Source organism: Camellia sinensis, chromosome 6, assembly GCF_055761805.1.
Source record: "Camellia sinensis isolate YWXY chromosome 6, ASM5576180v1, whole genome shotgun sequence".
Lineage (NCBI taxonomy): Eukaryota > Viridiplantae > Streptophyta > Magnoliopsida > Ericales > Theaceae > Camellia > Camellia sinensis.
In genome coordinates, this window is record NC_138966.1 from 20,063,007 (window position 1) to 20,070,558 (window position 7,552).

Here is a 7,552-nt window from a genome sequence, read left to right on the forward strand (position 1 = left end):
TCGTCACCAAATACCAATAATAGGTGACAAAATAAATTTTCGTCATCAGGTACTTTTAGTGACGACGAATTGATGACAAACGTGGTGACAAAATTATTTCGTCACGGATCAATTTAGTGACGAAAATTTCACTATTGGAGACGAAGTGATTTTGTCATTAAAGTACCATTTTGTTGTAGTGGCCCTACTCCAGACCATAACCACAACAGCAACGACAATAACCGCAGCAACAGATCCAAAGAGGAGGCTATCAACAAAGGCCGGTGGGACAAATCCAGTGCTTTCATTGCCAACAATTAGGGCACAAAAAGAGCGAATGCTCCCAACTCTCTCCATCTGGATACCAAGGAGGAGGTTCCGGAGCAAATACCCAGGCATTAGGAGGGCAGAAGCCTTGAACAAATAAGACAGGATCTACCGGGCAGCAGCACCAGAGGAGTGGAGGAACTCAGAACGCCAAGACCAGTGGCAACCAGAAGGCAGCCGACAGAGTCTTTGCCCTACAAGGGGAAAAAACGGACCCGTCCGTAATTGAGGGTAATTTAGTACTATACAATTCTTGGGTGCATGTTTTATTTGATACCGATGCATCGCATTCTTTTATATCCTCTGCTTGTGCTAAGTCATTAGAACTTGTATGTGAACCTTTAGAAACTGCCTTAAGTGTAATGTCACCTATGGGAGGATGCGCTCGGGTAGGATCAATCTGTAAGGACTGTAGGATAGGGATGTCGAACGTATACTTAACTTGCGACCTTCGTATCATGGAAATGTCGGACTTCGATATCATCTTGGGCATGGATTGGTTGTCCGCCCATCGAGCGGTGATCGACTATTGTCAGAAGAAAGTGGTAGCTCATACGCAAGATGGAACACGTTTCCGGTTTAAGGGGGATAGACAAGACCCCATGGCTTTAAACAAAACATCGGATGCAGTGGCACGATCAACTTGCGGGTAGGATAGCAAGTCTGATTCTAAATAAGGAGGGCCAAGGAGAAATAGAACTTTCGCGCGTAGTATGCGAGTATGCAGATGTATTTCCTATGGAATTACCAGGATTGCCACCAACCCAGGAGGTAGACTTTAGCATTGAGCTACAACCTGGAACTACCCCAATATCCATGGCTCCGCATCGCATTGCACCAGCAGAGCTACGAGAATTGAAGACACAACTACAAGAATTGCTCGAGAGAGGATTCGTTAGGCCAAGTACTTTGCCATGGGGAGCACCCATGTTGTTTGCTAAAAAGAAGGATGGATCGTTAAGGCTATGCATCGATTATCGTCAACTCAATCGAGTCATGATTAAGAACCGATACCCACTCCCAAGGATTGATGACCTTTTTGACCAACTTAGAGGCTCAAGGTGCTATTCAAAGATCGATCTCAGGTCAGGTTACCATCAACTACAAGTCAAGGAGGAGGATATACCAAAGACTGCCTTTCGTACTAGATATGGCCACTATGAGTTTGTAGTAATGCCCTTCGGACTAACCAATGCACCGGTGGTATTCATGAGCCTAATGAATAAGATTTTTAGACCATACCTTGACCAGTTTGTAGTAGTGTTCATTGATGACATCTTGGTATACTCAAGGTCTGAAGAAGAGCATGAGAAATATTTAAGGACTGTCCTCCAAGTTCTTAGGGATAATCAGTTATATGCCAAGACGAGTAAATGTGAGTTCTGGTTGAATGAAGTAAAATTCTTAGGGCATCTGGTATCAAAGAATGGGATTGCGGTGGATCCATCCAAGGTGGAGGCAGTATTAGATTGGAGACAACCAAAAACCGTGTCAGAAATCCGCAGCTTCTTAGGATTGGCTGGTTATTACCAGAGGTTCATTCAAGATTTCTCCAAACTAGCTAAACCAATGACTCGTTTGACGCAAAAGGGAGTAAAGTATGAGTGGGACGAAGCTTGCGAAAAATCCTTCCAAGAGCTAAAGAAGAGGTTAACTAGTGCGCCAATTTTGACCATCCCAGAACAAGAAGAATGGTACACTGTGTATTGCGATGCGTCCAAAGAAGGGTTAGGTTGCGTGCTCATGTAAAATGGAAAGGTAGTCGCATATGGGTCCAGGCAGTTGAAACCTCATGAGCGCAACTACCCCACACATGACTTGGAGTTAGCAGCCGTAGTTTTTGTCCTAAAGCAATGGCGACATTACATGTATGGGGAACAATTTGAGATTTTCACAGATCACAAGAGTCTGAAGTATCTATTCACACAGAAGGACCTTAACTTGAGACAGAGACGATGGATGGAGTATCTTGAGGATTTCCAGTTCACTCTCTCATATCACCTCGGTAAAGCCAATGTAGTAGCAGATGCTCTAAGTTATAAAAGCAGAGGGATGATGTCTAAGATCTCCGTCAAAGAATGGGATATGGTTAAGACACTCAGTGAGTTCAGGATCCAAGTGGAATCTCGAGATACGAAAGCATATCTTAGTGCCCAGAAGGTGATGCCTAAGTTGATGAATGAGGTCATGGAGGCCCAGAAACACGATCAAAAGGTAGCCTACATCAAGGGACGTCTGGAATCAAGAGAGCCCATGCCCGATTGGGTAATTCACCCCGATGGGAGTTTAAGATGCTAAGGTAGATTGTTTGTACCAAGTGACGAGTTACTTAGAGAAAAGGTACTGAAGGAATGTCATCATTCAGCATTTGCGGTGCATCCAGGAGGGACCAAAATGAACCAAGATTTGAAGAGGCAGTATTGGTGGAATGGAATGAAGAAGGAAGTGGCTAGGTTTATAGTGAAATCTCTGACATACCAACAAGTGAAGGCGGAACATCAGAAACCAGGGGGAATGTTGCAACCTCTACCAATAACCGAATGGAAGTGAGAGTACGTGACGATGGATTTTGTGATGGGGTTGCCTAAGTCACCTAGAGGGTGCGATGCTATATGGGTAATAGTGGACCGTCTTACCAAGTCAGCACATTTCTTACCCTCTAAGATGACCGACGCTTTAGAGTCTATGTGCAGGCTCTACATTGGGGATATCATTCGGCTACATGAAATTCCGTATCTATCGTGTCAGATCGTGATCCACGGTTCACCTCTCGATTTTGGGGGAGCTTACAGGAAGCTCTTGGTACTGAGTTATGTTTTAGCACTGCCTTTCACCGGCAGACGGATGGACAATCTGAATACACTATCCTGACACTCGAAGACATGTTGAGAGCTTGCGTAATGGATTTTCAAGGAAGTTGGGAACGACACCTACCTCTAATTGAATTAGCCTACAACAACAGCTTTCAAGCTAGCATCGGTATGGCGCCCATTGAAGCATTATATGGATGACCTTGTAGATCACCGATTTGTTAGACGGAAGTGGGTGATGCAAATCTGATAGGACCCGAACTTGTTCTAGAGACTACGAAGAAGGTCAAATTGATCTGACAACGGTTAAAGACTGCCCAAGACCGTCAAAAGAATTATGCAGACAGGAGGAGAAGACCATTGATGTTTGAAGTAGGCAGCCACATGTTCCTAAAGGGGCAACCTAGGTGTGGAGTCGTACGTTTTGGGAGAAAGGGGAAGCTGTCACCACGATATATTGGACCTTTTGAGGTATTGGAAAGAGTGGGTGAAGTAGCATATAGACTAGCTCTACCTCCGTAGTTAACAGGGATACACAACGTCTTCCATATATCTATGTTGAGGAAATACATCACTGACTCGTCACACGTCCTCAAATGGGAAGAGATCAGTCTTGACAAAGATGTTACGTTTAAAGAAGGACCGGTAGCAATACAGGATTGCCGAGAAAAGAACCTTAGAGGCAAGACGGTTCACTTGGTGAAAGTGCTATGGCGTCATTGGGGAATTGAGGAATCTACTTGGGAACGCCAGGATTGGGTGAAGGCAAACTACCCCGAGCTTTTCGAAGGCAGTATGTAGTTGAATTTCATGGACGAATTTGTTTTAAGGGGGATAGGTTGTGAAGCCCCTGGAACATATATTCACTTTAAAAACCTTAATGTTTGAATTATTTTCTTAAAGCCCCTCGATTACTTGAATTAATTCGAATCTTGTCGGTTAGCATTACTATTTATTTATTTATTTTTATTTTTATCAAAACAGAAATTACGCTAGCCGGATTAGGTTCCCTAACCTAATTTAATTCTACCTAAGTTACATGTATTTAACTCCAAGCCCTCACTCTTTATTTAAATTCAAAACTTACCCAAAAACTAGTACTTGTACCTTGTACCTTGAAGTGCCATCAATCTTGTAAGATATATATGTATACACCTTGAAGAGTGTGCCCTAGGACCAAAACTAATAAAATAATAACTCCATCACACTTCCCCAAGGCCGGCCACCCTAGAAAGAAGAGAGGAGCCAAATTTCAAGATTTTTGATCATGATATTCTAGGAAAACCAAAACCTAGTACCCTAGACCTAGGATGATGTTCCCTATACTAGTTACCTTTCAACTAAAAATCAACTAAATAATGCCTAATCCTATGATTTAGCACCTTAGTTACTCCTATCCCATTAGACTCCAAGCAAAATCCTAAACTTTCCATCGATTTTCAACTAGTGGGCTTTTAGGACATTTTACATCAAAATTTGCCTATATATACCAACCTCCCCTAGCTTGGCAAAGCACAAACACCACATCCACACACACACATTCGGCTAGAGAGAGGGAGGAGAGCAAGAGAGAGAAGTCTAGAAGAAGAAAAGGAAGAAAGAAGAGAGTTTTCCTTCTCTTTCATTTTCCTTTTTTTCAATACATGTTTCTAAGGGTTCTAAACAATGTTTTCAGATCTGTTATTAATGAGTTCTTATGTTAAAAATGCTAAGGGTTCAGTATTGATTCCATCTCTCTTGTATTTTCTCTATTTTGGCACAAAACCATCTTTTTCTATACCAATCTCTCAACTTTCAAAGGGCACTCTTTCAAGAAAATTTTCTCAGTTAAATATATGTTAGTTAGCATGTTTTCTTCACAAAATAAATGAAAACCTTCCCTTGGTTGAACCCTTTCCTCATAAAACTTCTTGTTTTGGGCATAGTCCCTTAGAATCTGTTTTTGCAGCCCACTTCCAGAAATTCTAGAAATATGTATAAAATTATTCTGGACCTCTATTTTATGTCAAAACCTTCCTTAAGGTGTTATCTTTCAATAAAAATTTGTTTCATCAAAAAACATTAAGCAGTTTGCAAGAAAATCAATTTTTCGTAACGGTCGACGGATCTGGACAGAATCTGGACAGCGCTGGAATATTTTCTAAGTAACTTAGAATCTGGAAAAGCAATCCCATTTCCGAAAAATGTTCTTGAAACTAGATCAAATTCCCTACGAACCATTGGAAGGCCAAGTCCGGTGAAGGATCTAAAATAGTCCTTTCATTTTAATCTTTATGTGATATTAAATCTGGAAATTTTGTTATGCATGGTTGTTTTATGCCTTGTATTCATGAAAATGTTTATTAGTTCATGATCATATCCTGGCATGATATTGTATGTGTTATGTTATGTTCTTCATCTTCTTCACCTTATTGATACATGCTTGTGTGGATATTTTTATCTTGTTAAGTTGTCTAACCTTGATGTAAAATATTTAACTCAACGAGAAACCTAATGGGGAGGGTATTGGGTTTTCGAGCACTTGAGTAATGAAAAGATGAGAATATGTGATATATGGATTGTTGGGATGCATCCCCTATTTGAAAGTTAAAGTCTTGCGCTAGTGGTTTTTGGAACCCTTGAACGGAGCGGTTGTATTCGGACCCTAGGTGGTTTGGTGTGAGGAGGGATTCGGGCAAGGCCCTATTTCATCGTCTCTTTTGAGGCCCTGCGGTTGGCGCTACGCGGTACATAACCGTTGGTAGGCATCCGAGGTTAGTTCTGCAACAAAGCAACAAAAGAGGGGGCATACCGAATAATCCGCGTCCGATTCTTGTGGTTGGGAGGACGAAATCTCTTTGGGGGATTTCTAGTTTGCTAACACCTAACTTAACCATTTATTTATTTATTTGAGTATCATACTTTACTACTTGATGTTATAATTGTGATTGTGTATTGGACTGAGAAAAAGGGACGGGCTGTGTGTGTGTGTGTTTACTGGGCATTCAAAACTCACGACGTATCATGCCAGGTGACAAAGCGGAACTTATAGCAAGAGACGACGAGCCGGAAACCTTCGAAGACTTTTGGCTATCTTAGGAAGGCTAGAAATTTCCTTTTGTTATTTTGTAAGACTCATGCGGAGTTTTAAACTTCTTTTTTTTTTTGGCATGTAATGTAATGGAACCATCTTCTGAATTAAGTATATTGTGGTTGTTATGTATTTATATTCTATGAATGAACCTTATCGTTGCTTATGAGACCTTGTGTCAATACCTTTTAAGATCTATAAAAAGGGTAGTGTGCTGCCTAAGAAAGCTGGACTTAGAAGAGAGGCTATTTTGACTCCTCCGGCGATCTAGGATCTTACTTGGTTATTGACCATAGGACTCATTAGTGATTCTCCATTGACTGCAACCAGTAGTGTAGAATCGGGGTGTCACAACCCCTTTACACAAAATGGCCTCAAACCATCATGTTAACGATAAAAAATCAGAGTTTTTTGTAGTTGAAAACCAGTCCAAAAAAAGTACAAAAAGGTGGCAAAGCAAGTAATCAAAAGAAAGCATACAAGGTAAGTCTTTTACCTCTTGAAGCACAGCATAAAACAGCCTCAAATTCCAGCTCAAAACCCTTTCTAAGGCTCCAAGAAGACCTCCTAGAACCTCAGCTCCAAGGTAGTCAAGATTGATCAAGGATCTATGTGCAAAAGTGTAGACAAAGCTAACTACAAAGCACAAAATAAGAAGAAAGAGAGAGAATTTTGCTCAAAATTGTCTAACCTCCAAAAATGAGGGAGTGTAGACACCTCATTTTTTACCGTCCTCAAGACTTGGACATCATCGTTTGAACACTCGATGATTATCCATGCTCGTGTTCGTTTTGAGTTCCCGAAGGTCTCGACTGCGCGCCTTGCCTTAGGATCTCTCAACTTGTCTGTTTTGTGCTTGGCTGTGGACCAAGGACTTGTGATTTTGTTTCTGAGGGAAGAGGGTGGCTTGTTGGCCATCCCTACAACCCATCGGCTAAGGCCTTGTGCCATTGGCCTTGTTTTCTTGTTGTCGGCCATAAGTGGTGGCCGATCGACACTCTTTTTTGTCAATCGACCATATCTTTTGGTCGAGACCTTTCTATCTACTTTTTCAGATATTTTTTATGCCAGTTGTGACAGCTGGTGAGCACAGATTTCATCCTCCATACACGCGTATGGAGGGATTGAATCAAGACTCAAGCTTGCTCAACAAGCTTGAGATTTGATTTTCTATAAGAAGGGAGGCGCCCCTCCCTTTCCAGAGGTTCTGAAATCTTGATATAGAAGTTATATCTCTCTCTATATATATATTTCCTCTCTCTCTCTCTCTCTCTCTCTATCTCTCTCTCTCTCTCTATATTTGCACTTGTTTGTGCTCAAAAGTGCATTTTCTTCACACTTTTGCACTAAAGCACCTAGGGAAACA

The 7,552-nt window shown here is 41.5% G+C and overlaps 1 pseudogene; it reads left to right on the forward strand.

Moving 5' to 3' along the window:
* The first annotated feature begins 770 nt into the window (after positions 1-770).
* On the forward strand, positions 771-2,055 carry LOC145793202 (putative mitochondrial protein AtMg00860 pseudogene; annotated as a pseudogene).
* The last annotated feature ends 5,497 nt before the right edge of the window (positions 2,056-7,552 follow it).